This window comes from Lynx canadensis, chromosome D4, assembly GCF_007474595.2.
Source record: "Lynx canadensis isolate LIC74 chromosome D4, mLynCan4.pri.v2, whole genome shotgun sequence".
Classification (NCBI taxonomy): Eukaryota; Metazoa; Chordata; class Mammalia; order Carnivora; family Felidae; genus Lynx; species Lynx canadensis.
Window position 1 is genome coordinate 19973729 of NC_044315.2, and position 17280 is coordinate 19991008.

Here is a 17280-nt window from a genome sequence, read left to right on the forward strand (position 1 = left end):
CTCAAGTCTGCAAGTTATTGATGATTTCTTTTTTTTTTTTTTTCAGTTTATTTATTGTGAGAAAAAGAGCCTGTGTACGTGCGTGAGCAGAGGAGTGCAAGGAGAGAAGGAGAGGAAGGATCCCATGCAGGCTCTGTGCTGTTAATGTCGAGCCCAAAGTGGGGCTTGATCTCAGGAACTCAGCTGAAATCCAGGGCTTAACTCACTGAGCCACCCAGGTGCCCCGGGAAGCCACCTTTGATTTCTTACCTTCTGCCCTCAACATCTACTCATTCTCCCTGTCCTGTTGAGTCTAACTTCCCAACTTCTCAGAAGCCCATCTACCATCTTTATTTCCATTCCTGCCATCCCAAGTGAAGCCATTATATTCTCTGGAATGGGATTACTGAAACATCAATTTACCACTCTTCCTATTTCTAGTCTAAAGCCTCCAATATATTGTGCTTATTGATTTCAGGGTAATCTTTCTAAAACATTTTACTTTTAAAAGGCTGTTGGAGCACCTGCATGGCTCAGTCAGTTAAACGTCCAACTCTTGATCTCAGCTCCGGTCTTGATCTCAGCTCCGGTCTTGATCTCAGCTCCGGTCTTGATCTCAGCTCTGGTCTTGATCTCAGCTCCAGTCTTGATCTCAGGGTCCTGAGTTCCCACCCTGCATTAGGCTCTGCTCTAGGTGTGGAGTATACTCCTTTTAATGGTTTCATTTGGTCTCAGCATGTTTATGAATTCCTGAATGATCTCACTCTTCACTATCTTCTCTCTTGTAATTCCATCTTATATTTTATATTCCAGCCAGTCAAAGTTTCTTCTGGCTTCTGGAATGTACTGTGCACTACCTCTCCTTTTTCCCGTAGACCTTTTCTTAGGGCAGCAACATCTCCTGGGCTTAGCTTAGCATTTCTACTGGGAATTGGTATATATTCTATAATGTAGGTTGCGAGCAAGAGAAACGGACATTGGCTTATATACTAATAAGGAATTGTTTGGAAGGGCACAGAAACAAATGAACAGCTAAAAACTCAGGACCTTGGAGGGACAGGAATGAAGGCAACTCCAGGAATTTAAGTGATAGGGGCCAGTGTATTGTCTCTTGAAGATTCTACCAATGGAAAAATTCCAGCTATTTTTGATCTGTGATACTCTACTCAGGATTAATATTTCTGGGGGAAAATATCTGATGGTTGGTCTAGCTTGGGTCACAGATCCACTCCATAAGCAGAGGGCTGTCTTCAGAAATTAATGGGAGACTCCCTTAACCACAGGGAAACAGAGTTCTCGAAAAGGAAATTAGGTGCTAGCACTCAAAACGAGGGAAAAGAATGCTGGGCAGGCAAAAACAGCAGATGACCACTGTAGCAGTGATTCCTCATCCCTCAAATTTTAAGTTGGTGTCCTTTCCCCCCCACTCTCAACATTGCCACCTGTTTTTCCCTTTTTTTAAGTTTTCTGTGGGCTTCTCACTTGTTCGTTCTCCTAGTGGGTGATTGGTTTTGTTAACACAGTGACTGACGCTTAGCAGGTAATCTGTAATCATTCATTTAATATAGGATGGAAAGAGTAGACAGACTTTAAGTAGATGTATGAAACATGCTCTGATGTGGCCTTTGTGGCTAGTTGGTTTGTGTTAGATAATTTTAAAACATGAAATTGGAAGTTTTGGAAAGACCATCAATGCCAAGTAAGTACAAATCCATATGAACATAATATTGTGTAGAATCTAACTTCTTGAGGGTAGAGGAAGCATTCCTTTTTATAGCTCATGGAATGCTTAGTACAAAATTTGCACTAAGAATTCTCTGAATAGGAATTTATTGAATTAAGTCTTTTCATGAGCATTTCTTTTGTATCTGTTGTAGTAACATGTTAATCTTGAATATACCCTAATGTTTTTCTTCTTTTTTCCCCCTCTTTGTGTGTATGTGCTGCTTCAGTTTTTAATACCACTTATGGCTTTGAAATGGGACATTGACTCAGAATTAGTGACAATCAAGTGTTAATGGTCCTTGCCTCTGTGGCCTATCAGCAACTCATCTTAGGTGATCATTAGTTCCCAGAAAATAAGCTGGATCTGGCTTTTCCAAGATGTGGCCATTTAGAAAAGATTCCTAATTGTCATTGGAACCTCTCACTCATCTTTCATTGCTTTTTCTATTTTTACATCGTCTTGGCTTGTGCTTTTGACTGAGGGGGAGAGATCTGTGCCAGTTACAGTGGGTAGTTAATGAAGGGAATAAAACAAAAGGAAGAGAAATAGAATAAAATATTCAAACTGAATTCACATACACCATAATAAAATCATGGGCCCTAATTGCCATAAACGACCTTAGAGATTATCTAATTAAACCCCCTCATTTCTCGTTTTATAAATGAGGAAATTGAGACCCAGGGAGGCTGAGTGACTTTCCCAAGGTCTGTAAAAGAAAAAACAAGCTGAATGCTAATGACCATTCACTTCTCTAAGCATTTCTGAAGACTTTGTTATTGTGCCTCAACCACAGACTCATCTTGTTGACTAAGTTTGCAAGAAAGCGTGGCAGTGAGTGAAAGCAGTCAAAATTTCCGTACAAAAATCATCGGTACATTTTAAACTTGTTCTGTGATGATCTGGAGATTGTTGTCTTCAACAGACAGTGGTAAATAAAGAAAAAACCAGCAGAACGGACCAAAAATGGGAAATGACATCACTGGGATCAGCCAATATGCATTTTCTCCTGGATAGTATTCTGTGAACCTAATTATGATGCATCCAACCAGGGCTTAGCAGAGAATCAGTTATAGAGATGCTAAATTCCTTCTTGGAGAGGCAAGTAATCCTTAATCTGTTTGCCTTGCATCGATTTTGTAAGGTACTGTTTCTAGATCTGTTTGTTCTCAGTTTCTGCTTCAGGAATGATCCTTCCTCTTCCCCTGCTCTGTTCTGTATCAGAGAGGGTGGACCATTCTGGGTTGCATTTTCCAACGTCCCTTGTTAACTGGACTGGGTCTCCGCGACCTGGCTCCTAGCAATTTGTGAACATCAACTGTTCAATGTTCAGAATCCTGCAAATTGGTTAACACTAGTTAACATGATCATTAACCATGAAGTTATCAAATCTTACAGTTAAATACGTTTAAGAGCAAAGGTAATGCATATCCGCCAAACTTATTATTTCAAATGATTTTATTACTTTTTGACTGTTCCTTCTCTTGAAGTTCTCTGGGAGACACAATAATGCTAGCAGTTGTGCCTCTTTTCCCAACTTTGCATTCAGTGACTGCACAAGTGACCCAAGATTGGCCAGGTGAGAGTATTTACACCATGGACAGCGGCAAATGGCACAAACCAGGGTATTTTTTTGAGAGTCTGCATTTAACTTGCTGTTTTTTTCAGCTGCATTTGGTTAATGGGAGGCACCCACGGGATTTTAAAGGCAGGGGAGAGAGAAGTCAGGGTTTTTCATCTCTCTTTCTGTGGCTTCCTGGAGTTGTACCTCTTCTGGAGGATGCTGGCAGTTTCCTGCTGGTGCTCATCTCTGGGTTGCTTCATTGTCCACTGTTTTTGCCATTGAGTTTCTCAGCAGTTCTATGCTCCGCATGGAATTTCTTTGGCTTAAAATACTTGAATGGCTTCCTTTTTCCTGATCACATCTCATCAGATACAGCAAATTTATTTAAACAGGTGTCTTCTGTTTTCAGTAACATTTTTATGTCAGAGGTTAATAATTTAGAATAATATACAGCATTAGAGCGTCTCTCTTCATTCAGGTGAAGGACTAAAAACCCAGAAGGAATAAATAATTTGTCCAAGGACTCATGGGAAGTTGGTGAAAGGCAATACATGCTTCCCCAGCATATGCTGAGATCTGTGAGCCACACATTAGTATTTTTAACTAGAGCTGATATAAATGTATTGGAATTGCTACATTCCTCCTGTACTTTTTGAGAAATGATTTTTTTCCCCACTCAAATAAAATAACCAACATCAAGTTTTGACTTGATAGCTCACATGTTGCCGTTATTTAGTTATTGTTTTTGTTTTGTTTTGTTTGTTTTTGTTTTTATGATGCCATGGTGGCTAAATGATGCCCAGAATCGGAAATTTGGTAAAATCTGTATGATTTTAAAATACTGAATTGATTTCCAAAAACTGAATTGACAGCCAGCAAGGTGTTTTGCTGTCTTATGGAAATAGCCAATTGGTTCTCTATTTATGAAGGTCCATTAATTTATTTCATATATTGGCCTAAATCCACACACTTCTATGGGACACACAGGGAGGAAGATGCCAAGGAAGGACCATCTCCCCCACTTTCTTTATGGATTTGAATAATATAAAGAAAATGGATTTTATTTAGGGAATGGCTGAATGGTTTTATATTCATCTTCTAAGGAAGCCCTGATTTTCAAATTCTGATGAATTGGCTTAGATTATAAACACTGTTCATGGAACTTTATATCTTGTAGGTCTCTTAGTGCTCTACTGTTAAAACATGAAAGAAAGGGTACTGATTAAATTTTCCTACACAGATACATTTACATTAATGCATGATGATTAATTATAAGTTAATGCGCTCGTTCACAAAAATATTTGAAGGTGGCATGATAAGGCTGAATGGATAACCCGGCACAGCCCCTTATTAACATGATCAAAAGCCAGATGTGAGTTGGTGTAACACGTTTTCTGGTGGCGTGCTGGCAAGCCAAACTGGCTTTTTCCAAAGTGTCATACTCACCTTGGGCCACAAGATGCCGCTCGTTAATCCGTTATGATTTAGGTCTTTTGTTACAAGCCAGAGTGACATTTCCTTTTATTTTACATGCTTTCCAATTACATATTAAAACTCATAGTGGGTGGGTTGGGGGAGGAGGATACCCCTACCCTGAAGGCACTTTGTAACCTGTGTGTGGGAAATCAATGAATAATTTCTTTAAGATACACAAATTCAGGCTGAGAATTCAGACACTGTAGAATTACTGCACCCCTCAGTTTCTGTGCTTGTGTGTGTAAATGTCTACACCCACCCTGCCATCCACCCAACCTTTTCTGTTTAGTCACCAGCACCACCTGCCCCTGAATGAAATAATTTCCTGCTGGCCCCTGCTAGCAACACACAAAACAACCTATTTATGTAGTTATTCAAAATGTCAAAGGATTATCTTAAAACGAAAACACAGAATCAGTTTTCTGTGTTTCAGGCAGCAATTAAGTAGTCACAACATGGCAGTCCATAGATGAATGCTCTGGAAATTATCATTTGCAAAGGTAATCACTGGAAGAAGATAATTTTATTTCCTAAGCCCTTGTTTTAAGCCTGAAAACAAAATCATGGCATGCAGATTCTGTTTGATAAAGATGGCTGTGGTCCTTGGCTTTCACATCAAATTTGTCTTGATTTTAAGTTACGCTTTTTATATTTTGAAATAAGATGAAAGTAAAGCTTTTTTGATTATGTGCGTGTGTATTTATGTACATATACGTGTGTGTATACATATATATGTATACACACACACATTAATGACTAGTATCTAAAAAAGACTTATGACCATAGGACAAGGGTGGCCACATGATCAAGAAACATTCTCTGGGAACTAGAAGGGTCAGATTTACACAAGGAGCAGCTATATAATGAAATCTCCTCCTTAAACATCTCATCATAAGGTTATCTTGCCCTTCTCTGGTATTAATGTGGCAATGATAGAGATGATTTGGCCTCTAGAGGAAAGAGACTGCTTATGGTGACATGATTTGAGGGATGTCAAGAAATAATCCTTCAAATATTGAGTCCTTAGCAGTCACTTTTATTTTAGTATGAGTTGTTTTTCAGATACTTTGGTCTCAGTTGGCTGCGTATAGGGTTTTAGGAAGTAGAGATTGATAATCAAGAAAAACAAACAATTGTGGTTTATATACACAATGGAGTACTATGTGGCAATGAGAAAGAATGAAATATGGCCCTTTGTAGCAACATGGATGGAACTGGAGAGTGTGATGCTAAGTGAAATAAGCCATACAGAGAAAGACAGATACCATATGTTTTCACTCTTATGTGGATCCTGAGAAACTTAACAGGAACCCATGAGGGAGGGGAAGGAAAAAAAAAAAGAGAGAGGTTAGAGTGGGAGAGAGCCAAAGCATAAGAGACTCTTAAAAACTGAGAATAAACTGAGGGCTGATGGGGGGTGGGAGGGAGGGGAGGGTGGGTGATGGGTAGTGAGGAGGGCACCTTTTGGGATGAGCACCGGGTGTTGTATGGAAACAAATTTGACAATAAATTTCATATATTAAAAAAAAAAAAGAAAAACGGAGGGGGAGAAGAGCAAAAATAGGTGGCAGAAAGGGGAGGAGAATGATCTAGAAGTGGAAATGAGAAAGTGCTCTAAGAAAAGCCCTACCTGCTGCATTGTTTTTCCTGCAGTTCATCCTTAAGGCTGAATCAACTTGATGGTGAGAGCATCTAGTTAAGGCAATAAAAAATGAACACAGAAGCTTGTGGTCTGCTGAGTCCTATAGCCGTTTGCATTTTATATCAGCTTTCCCATTTTATATCATTTCATATTAAGAATACCTGGCTCATTATATCACTGGCAGATGCATCACATTCCTGTCTTCATTCTCCTTCATTTGTTCTTTCTTGAAAATCATCCTTTGAACAACTAATCATCTTGTACTTACCGTACACAAGGTACTGGTGAGATACAGCAGATAGGAGATGAAAATCTCACAGTTGTTGAATATACAAGGAGAAACTCATTACAATTGTGATGCAGAAAAACTCATTTTTTTCCCCTTAAAAATATCCTAACCCATGTAGAGGGAGTGTTAAGTTTGGTTTTAATTGGGCATAAGGCTTTATTTGTTATAAAGATGTTACAGTAAAAACAACAACAACAACAAAACCCAACTTCTTTAAACCAGTGGTTTCCAAACATTCGTGTGCACGGGATCACCCGAGAATTTTGTTAAAATGAAGATTCTTATTCAGTAGGTCTAGTGTCACACATGAAATGGTGTATTTCTAACAAGTTCTTGGGTGAAGTTGCTGGTCTGGGGGCCACACATGGGGTGAGAAGGCTTTAGCTGGACGTACTGTGGGGTGACTGGATACCCAGAAAGAGAGCTGTTTCTTACGGTGAAATGAGTCTCTTCAACATCAAAGAGGAAGGAGACAAAAGGCGTTAAGATAAGCCTCTATAGAATAGGACAGGAGGATCTCTTTATGATGATTCCTTGGCTGTCACCTGCCTCTTTGCAGGTTTTCAGGATCAGATAGACGTACAGCACACCGGGATACAGGTTTTCTCCTACGAGAGACACAAATCATTGACTGCATCACTGTTTTGAAACATCACACCCCAAATGGCTTTTATGTTCCAAGAAGAGGGAGAAGGAGGAGGAGAAGAAGAAGGCAACGCTTTTGAAGGGAAAAAATAGTTTTCCGATAACCCCCATTAACTACAGGGGTCATTGTGGGCACAATGAATGGAATTAGAAATCTGCTAAAAGCTGCAGTATATGGTACGCGGTGACTGACAAGCCTTTCGCTGAGTAGTTACAAATGGGACTAATGGTTTAAACTTGTTAGTCATTGTCAGAGGCTCTGATCCTTGAGTCAGCCATGGAAGCTATGGCAGAAATCGATAAGGCACCACTTTCTGCAGTGAACTGCTAGACCATATAGATTGCCTGGAGGGAAATGCCGAGCTCCCTCCCAGGCTGCCAGATGAAAGCAGGCAGCTAAATCTGCGGGAAGATTGACCACACTGCTTGGGGCAATTAGGCCTTTCACCACTTTGAACGATGATTATAAATGGGGGAGAGGCTTGGGAGAGTGAAGGGGAAGACAGCTAGGCATGACAAACTGGAGGCTGGAAGCCATTTTGGGGAGCCTCGTCAGTTTCATGGTCACTGAGGGCATTTTTCCCCCTTTCCCTTGTTCAGATTGTTATACGATGAATGTTCTGGGGCTGCTGCTTTCTTTCCTTTTTTTTTTTTTTTCTTTTATTTTTCTTTAGAAGCTGGAGAGGGGAGGACAGGCAGTGAGAACAACACTTGGTTGATGATAAACTGTAAACTACAGCTGAACTCCATTAATCCGTCCAATCCCCAAAGCCTGGGGCCTGAGAGCATGTCGGAGGATGGCTTCCCGTTGGACACATTTCAAAACAATCACATCCCATTGTTCAGTGCCTTTTTGGGTAGAGCCCTGTGAGGGTGCCAAAGTCATCAGCGAAAGAAAGTGCATGTTCACGCAACAATTACAGACAAGCTGCAGATTATCAGCAGGCTGCAAGGGGCGAGGTGCTGGGGCCCATTTGGCAGAGGAGCTCTGTATCTGATGCACGCAAAGCTGCACCCAGCGTTAATACTATGAGCGGCCAAGTGCTCTATGGCTGCCCAGGCTGCGGGAAGCCAGATGTGCAAGAGAAAAGCAACTATGGGAGATGTGCAAGGCTTTGCCCTGGTTCCCTGCCTAAAGGCAGGACAGCTCAGCCTTATACTGAAGTGTTTGGCCTCTTTCTCCTTCATCAACCTGGCATTGCTGCTCAAGTTTCAATGGGGGACCCATCTCCTTTCCATTCGTCTTGTTGTTGAATCCCATTCCCTTTCTAGTATTGGCTTCATGATTGATTTGTTTGAATTGTTTTCTCCTTCTAACTAGGCCCTGGCTCCCATTTTACTGTTGACTTTAAGGTATACTGTAAACCGTGTTCTGCTAAGTATTGTTTAACTGTCAAATGGTTGGGGAGGCAAGATGTTGTGGGAATAATCTCCAGTTGCTACTCTGTGGGAGGGCTGTTCAGGAGATTTTTTGTTGTCATTTTCTGTTGCATGGAAAGGGCTTGCTTGGGCTCTAAAGGGCTAGATAACCGGGCATTTCTTTGCTCATCCTTAATTCGCCAAACATCAATGGGACATTAGTCATATGCCAGAGAGCGTAGCCTGGGTGGCTCCCAGGCAGACAGGAAAGTTCGTGTTGCTTACCTGCCTGCGATCCCATAAGGATGAACCAGCCACTCATGAGTACAAAGGGGAATTATAACTACTACCCACACCTTAATCATAATCATAAGTGAAATAAAATGAAGCAATTTGTTTGATTTGGAAGATTCTTTTATACAGTAAGTTGAATATGACCTTCCCCAACCTCCTTTATGGCATAAAAAGAGAATTATTTTTGCAAATCCAGTACATTTAAAAGAAGATATTAACTCTTTTAAGCAGCAGGGAATTATCAGTTGCTTTAAAAAAAAAAAAGACTTAATCAGAAGACTGTTAGGTTATGGAAGAATTTACAGAATTCAGAAAACCTTAGTCTTAGGAACATCTTTGCTTTAATAATAGTTCTTTCAGCTATGGTTCTTCTTAAGTTCTAATTCTACTGAGGATGACAGTGTGGTATTCTAGAGTACTAGGCTGGAAGGTGGGAGACGTGAATTTTAGTTCCGATTCTACCTCTCGCCATTGTGGTAGGCACATGCGTCCATCTCTTTGCCCTTCTTTCTTCACTTGTAAAATGGAGAATTTAATCAATCCTAAGGTCCTGTGGTTGGCAGAAGAGTGGCCCCCCAAAGAGTCTACATCTTAATCCCAGGAACCTGTGCATATGTTATGTTCTCTGGTTGTAAGGGACTTCACAGCTGTGATTAAATTAAGGTTCTCAAACTAGGGAGATGATTCTGGATTATCTGGGTGAGTCCAATATAATTACAAGGGTATTTAGAAGCTGGAAGAAGGAGGCAAAAGAGTCAGAGAAGGAGAACGGAAGCAAGTTCTGGAGGTATGCAGATGTGATGCAAAGGTATGCAATGTGAGGACTCAACTTGCTATTGGTGGCTTTGGAGATGGATGGAGGAATATGGGCAGCCTTGTGAAGATGGAAAAAGCAAGGAGGTGACTTCTCCTTTAGAGTTTCCAGAAGGAATGGAGTTCTGCAGATGTCTTGCTTTTAGCCCAATGACAGTCATTTTGGATTCTGACCTCCAGAGCTGTAAGACAATGAATTTACATTACTTTAAAGCTGCTGAATATTTGGTAATTTGTTATAGCAGCAATAGGAAACTAATATAGATCCCTTTCAGCAATAACCTTCATGAAACTCTGAACATGTAGCCTATGGAGGGTCATTGGAAAATCCTGAAACAGGTAGTAATATGCAAAAAAGATGGCTATTCACATTGATTTGAGGGCTGACTGAAAATACAGCATATAGTATCAAAAACCAGTAAGGAAGGAAATTAGGATACTAGAGCCCATGAAAAAAGAGAAGGATGGAAAAGATCTTTGTGGAGGAGGAAGTATACTTTGACATTTGCATAAAGTTGGGTCCTTTTAAACAGCTCTAAGTATTTTTTTCTTTTCCTTTGATTGGCAGAGTGGAGAATGTTAATAGCCATGGCTTTAGAAGAAATGGAATTTTAGAATTAAATGGGACCATTGAGATCGATCTCCTTGTAATGAATGTCAGAACGCATTCTTAACCTCCCTGAAAAATGCTAGAATATTGCCAGTGGGGCAGCTATTGCCACTTCATGGGGCAGACCCTTCTGTTGTTGGACAACCCTAATTCTTAAGAAACTTTTCTTATACAAAACCAATTCTATCTTCCCCTAATGCCCACCTTTTGATCTTGGATTCTTTATGTGAATTTTCAATGTTCAGATCTCAAGATGAACACATCTGTTAGTGAAGGGGATGTGGGTGTGGGCTTTGGGGCAAAGTTCACACCAGAGAGAGAGGGGTCAAAATCCCAAATCATGTGCATGTAGGCATAGGCATTCAGGGATGTGTGTGTGTGTGTGTGTGTGTGTGTGTGTGTGTGTGTGTGTCTTTAGAAGTACTAAAAAGACAACTATGAACTATTTTGCAAGCATTTTTACTGCTATTCCTAGTAACACCAACAGTGCTAGCTCATAGTAGGCACTTAATATTAGGTAGCTCAACGAATACATGAATGACAATGAAGGACACCAGTAGTAAGTAAATTAGCAATTATGAAAAAAACAACAACTTGAATAATCAGTTCAGATTCATTAAATGGGGAACAAGACAGACTTTGAATATAAGGAAAGCTTTTGCTTTCTTTTTCCTCCCTGATTTCAAAGACTGCAAGCAGCACCCTGTTAATATCTTCAAAGAGACTTCCTGCTTTCCACTGGAACTGTAGGTGATATGCAGGAGTCCACGCATGCTTTTTATTTTTAAGGAAACCTGTGAGGTCACTGGGAAACCAGGAGATCATTGCCTCTCACCGAAGAGTAAGCAGCACTTTTTCCTCCCAGGCAAATCTAATGAAGTCACGTGGGTAGCTGTAACCTCTGGGTAACACAGGATGTGGAGGTTACATTGGGCCTTGAACAATTAATCAGTGTTATGGCAGAGCAGCTCGAATATGGAAATTCTAAAGGTCCCACATGTTGATAAATGGCCAATTTATGCTAAGATCCATCAAGTGTGTTGAGGCATTTGGAGTTATCACTGCACAATCATGACATGGTCATTATCAGACCGCAAATCGTCCAAAGAAATGACATGCCTCAGGAAGCAAGATTTGCGGGCAGAGCCTGCCTCTTTCTAAACTCAGTGTGAGGTCGGCTTGCTGTAAACGGAGCCATACAGCATGTAGATTAGCTCATGTGTGGCAGCTGCATGGCGGAAAGCAATTATAACACAGAGGCAACTCCACGCGCAGGAACTAGCACCTCCTGAAATATGATCACCTCCGCTTCACTACCGAGGGAGATGCCAAACTGAAATACACACACAGCCATAATGGAAGAGACCTGAATATATTAGAGCAGGGAGGGGAAGAGCTGGGGTAGAAGTTGGCAGAGGCTGTTGCTGAAAACTCCTTGTGCTCCTCTGAACTCTGAAATGGGATTCCTCTAGTGATACCACAGTCCACTATTTCCTTTGTTTTACCTGGAGAACCTTACAGTGAGGGCATTATGGTTTTCTTTGTTGACTGTACTCGATGTGACCGTTGCTTCCTTCCCATTGTCATATCCTCTTCCTAGAGGACACTTATCTCAGAAGTGAGTGGGCACTGGGCCAGGAGGACAGGCCCAGTGGATTGTGTGATTGTTCAACACTGGACCCAGGCTGGACCAAGCTGACGCTGTCTCCCATAGTTCAAAGCCTTGTTCAGTATTAGGACATAAGGGTGGTGTCAAGCCGGGCCTGGGGTGGTCCTTGCTGCCATGTGCTCAGGGAAGCAGGAGCAGCTAGTCTGCTGAGTGAGAAGCAGCCCAGTAGATCCATCAACATGTGACACAGAAACGGCCTGGTCTAGAAGAGATGATTCAGTCAGCTTTTGACATCCCATTTCTTAGTCTCTCGTGAGGCCCTGCGATAATTTCTTCTCTTAGTTTCTCTCAGATATTCGCATATTCTTTCACAAATGCTCCTTTTATTCTACTTTCTGTTTCTGTGGCTTTGATTAAATGACACCTGCCCCCAATTTTGAGCACTTACCAGGTACCAGGATTTGTTTTGGTGATTTAGATGCATCAGCTTATTCAATGCTCTCACCAAGATTCACAGGTAGATGTGGTTATTTCATTTTTTTTTTTTCATGAAGAATAGGCTTAGAAAGGTTAGATAATATCTCCAAAGTCACACAGTTGATAAGTGGGGGAAGTGGTGATTTCTATTGAAGTTACATTTGCATTGAAATTGATTTTACATTTTCTGTGAAATCATTAAACCACCTACTATATAGTAAATGATTTATGCTATAATTTGAGAACAGAATCTATGTTGAATTACTGAATCAACTTGGGAATATGACTAGAAACCAAATCATCTTTATTTAAAAAGCTAACATTACCTATGTTTACTTGAGGGTTGAAAACTTGCACAAGCCTAAAGGAAAATAGGCTATGTATAAGGATTTTTCAGGGGAGAGGGAAGGAGGAAAAGTTTTGAAGTGTTACCTAGACTTTTTATAGCCTATTCCTATTTATAGCTTGCTGATGTATCAACTCTGTGATGCTGAAAAGGGTGAAAGAGGCCATTGGATGTTTCGCAAATCACTCATCTTAGGATCTTAGATGGAGAAGATAACCAGAGATAATTAGATTAACATTATTTTACCTAAATCAAAGGGTTCTGATAGTCCTCTTTCCTGGTTTCATCTTTCTTTTCAGAATAAGGAGATAGACATGTTCCTTAATTTGTAACATTGAGAATCTTTATCCTCTTTAATTTTTATTTTGCCCTTCCCCCTGACTTTAGCTTTCCTTACCATGAAGACATTCATGAATGTGGATTCCGTGTCTTATGATCGTTACTACCCTTCATGTGTTCGATATTCCAGGCAAATGAATCATTGGGAGCTCTTCATTCGTGTGTGTGCTTGATCTGCCCTGTTTGGTGCTTCCTGCCTTTGAACCATGTCATTCTCCATTCTAAACAAATAATAGAATGTCTTTTAAGACTCAGTTGAGTGTTACTCCTTTAGAATGAAACTTTCATTGACTACCACAGATTTCAAGCAACATGATCCTCATTTGAACACCCATAATATTCTAACTATACCACTGTAAGGATCCATAATAATAAAACCTAGGTATTATAGTAATTTCTGTCCATGCCTTCTCATTTCTGTCACTTCCCATTCTGAATCAATAGTCCCTGTCCCTCAAGACTCAGTTGAGCATTACTCCTTTAGAATGAAACTTTGATTGATTACCACAGATTGCAAGCAACATGATCCTCATTTGAACACCCGTAATATTCTAACTATCCACTGTAAGGATCCCTAACGATAAAAACCTAGAATTATAGTAATTTCTGCCCATGCCTTGTCATTCCTGCACTGTAAGCCACTTGAAGGCAGGGTGAATTTTAATCTGTTTATTCTCCCTACCACAGAGCACCTTTCGTGAAGTAAGTATTCAATAAATAGCTGTTGAATAAATAAATAAATGAGTAGACAAATCCTTTAGGTGGGTTAATTTTAATGTTGCTCTGGTATTTGTATTTCTTCTCTCCTGAAATGCTAAGATACAGCGTTCATATTTGTCACACCGGGTACACCTTAGTTTTATCCCAATACGTGTTTTTTTAATATGATTCGTTGAGGGAGAGTAAACAGTGAATTGCCTACTTCTCAGTATTACCTGTTTTTTAATTGTGTAGAAGCAGCTTTGGTCAAACAGGCTCTATAGGCTGGGGTTGCTGGCTGCTATATTGATGTGATATGTGGAGTGTATTAGACAAGGTGCTTAGCTCTCATTAATAGGAAACCCTGGCTGAATTGGCTTAAACAAAAGGGCAAATTATTAATATACTTTACAAGAAGTCTAGAGGGGGCGGGTAGCTCCCTGATCAGTTAAATTTGCGTCAGTTCCATCAAAGACCTAGATTCTTACTCTTAGATTGTTGCTTTTGTTCTCATAATAGCTAAAATCTTCATGATTTTTGTTGTTCTAGGAATCATATACAGGCACCATAATATCCAATGGGAAAAGAGAACAGGTATTTCTCTGAGTACTTCTGTCAGCAGTAAAGCCTGTTGGGGAAGCTCTGTAGCAATCTCCTCCTTGTTTCTTATTAGCTGGATTTCAGTTACATGACTATTCCTACACCACTTTTGGTAAAGGCATTAGGATTGCCATAATTGGATTAGACTTTGAGGATTTACTTCTGATTTTGAAATAGGATCACCATCAGGTTTGGAGGGTGTGTAGCTCAATGAAATTAGGCTTCTATTGTCAAAGACAAAATGTGTAATGGCTTTTGAAAGGGAACACCAGCATTTGCCCTATAAAGAATGAAAATATTCCTTTATATGTATATGGTTGGGGAGATGTGAGCAGTTTTGCCTCCCTACCCAGGGGACATCTGGAGAAATTTATAGTGGTCACACTTGGGAATTGGGAAGAGGCTGCTTCTGGCTTCTGGTGCATCTTAGAATGCTCAGCACAGCCCATCCCCTACCCTCCGTAAAGAATTATCTGGCCCTAAATGTCAGTAGTGCTGAGGTTGAGAATCTTTGGCATGGATATACTTGCTCTCTGGGGCTGACACACTGTCTAAAAATCCTACTATTTATTTTTAGCACCCCTTGAGACAGGACCACTGTTGATATACAGTATTTTACTTTGGAGGAATAATATACCAATAAATTATCATCCCATTAAAACCATAGTAAAACTATTTCCTCAGATTACCTGGTTGGCCATTTAGCAGGACCACAGGGAAGTGAATGTGACAGGAAGTGAATTCTGACAATGAGACTGAAGTCCAAGAAAGAATGACTCCAGGAGACCAACCTGTGGCAGGTACAACCACTATTTCCTTTACTGAGCGCAGTACAAAAAAATGACCAAGGTCAGGAAAAGGGGGAGCAGTGCTACTTATTTGAGTGCTTACTACTGTAACAGGCACTGCCATAGGAAATTTAGAGTACATGCAATAATTTTCCAGATGAGAAAATGGAGTTTCAGTGATGTTAAGAGAATGGTTCAAAAATATTTTTAAAATGTTTGCTTCAAATTTCATATGAAGAGAATAATTTTCTCTCTACAGATTTTTTTTTCCCATTTCTGCATAAGTGAGGAAGGTTAGTTGACCTTATTGCTTGATAGGAATGTGAAATGTAACACGGAATTTTGAGACTGCTTACCTCCCTAAACAATATTTGCCATGCTTACTTTCCATTGTTTTACTTTCTTGTATTATCTGAAATTACAGCTGATTCTGTAGATCAATCTCCCAGACGATTAGAATATCATTTTCTTTCAAAACTGCAGCCATGCATTACTTATTTTGTATTTTATATAGCTTCTAGCACAATGGGCTGCACAAATAGATGTAATGAACATTTCTTATTATTTTTTGGTTGTCCAGCTTCGAATTCCCCTTTGTATCATGGGAGAATCCACCATTGTCTTCAAATGTAGAACTCTCTCTCCCACCAGGAATGCTGACAGATTCATACTCTCCCTTTCCCTGCCCTCTGGTCACCAGGGCAAAGGGTATATGACCTAAGCATCACAAATGTGATGCTTCACTATTGGATGTTGTACTATAGATGTTGTGGAAGCCAAGGATTCTAGATGGCGTCGTTGTAAGATGGAAGCTGGAAGATGTAGAGGTCCTTAAGACACTGGTTGGAGAAGAGCTTTTTGAGAGAATTTCACACTCCACACTGACCAGGTGACCTGTCAGGCCAGTAAGATTTCAGGAATTACTTGTTATTACAATATAGCCAAGTCTATTCGGACTAATGACTAACAAAAAAAGGACTAATAAAAGTGCTTGAAAGAGAAGTGTAGGGTAGTGAAGAGTAATGAACAACAGTTTTATAGTCCAACAGGACTATTTGGGACTCCAGTCCTACCACTTACTAATTGAATGACTTTCAACATTAGTTGAAGGGAACCTAGACAGAAGTACACAACGTTTTTTCATATGCAAGGAAGGAAGGGGATATATGGATCCGGGGACACTTGAGTGAGATAAATCCTATTTAAGTCTAAGCTCTTTTGGTTCTCAAACAAACTAATCTCTTGTGCACCTGGATGACACAAGCTTTTTTTAAAAAAAAGGCCTTACTCATATTTTCATGAGCTGAAATGTCATGCTCCAAGTCTGGCAGCAGGAGGTAACGATTCCACAGTTCGTAGGATGATCTTGAGCCTTTTCTTTTCCCATCTATCACTCCCCTGCACTTGCTGCAGAACCCTCAGGTGGTTGCCCAGTTGTTATTCAGATTTAAGCGTTATTGACTGTTGCCCCCTCATTTTGCATTCTAAAAGCATCACGATGGAAATCCAGTGTTAGATGACTTGAAACTAGCATTACACAGACATTATTCTTTTGTGCCAAAGAGCTTACTCTAATATAATGTCCAATCTTCCCACAATTATCACATTTCTTTTCCCTGCTGAGCACTCTCATGCATTTTTGCCAAGTGGTTACAGAACCACAGTGGAAACAGTTATGGTCTCTGGTGGTCAGATTTGCAAATTCATCCCAAATCCATTGCATAACCCATATACGTGCTTCGCGTATGCAGAAAGCCTACTGTTATGCCAAAAAGGTAAGTGGGTTATTCTGCGATGCCCTCTTTGTCCTTAGTCGTACTGCAGTGGGATTGTGGTACACTGGACTTGAACTCCCAACAGCTCCAGTTGCTGCCTGCTACCTCAATGAATTTTATATTAGCAGGCAAACAAAACACTCAACCAAGTGAAAGGAATTCATAATGCCAAGGCTTCCTAGGATCAGAATGTGCTGTGTGTCTTCCAAAGAAGGATTGTGGCTATCAGCTTGCGATAACTAATCTAGATAAA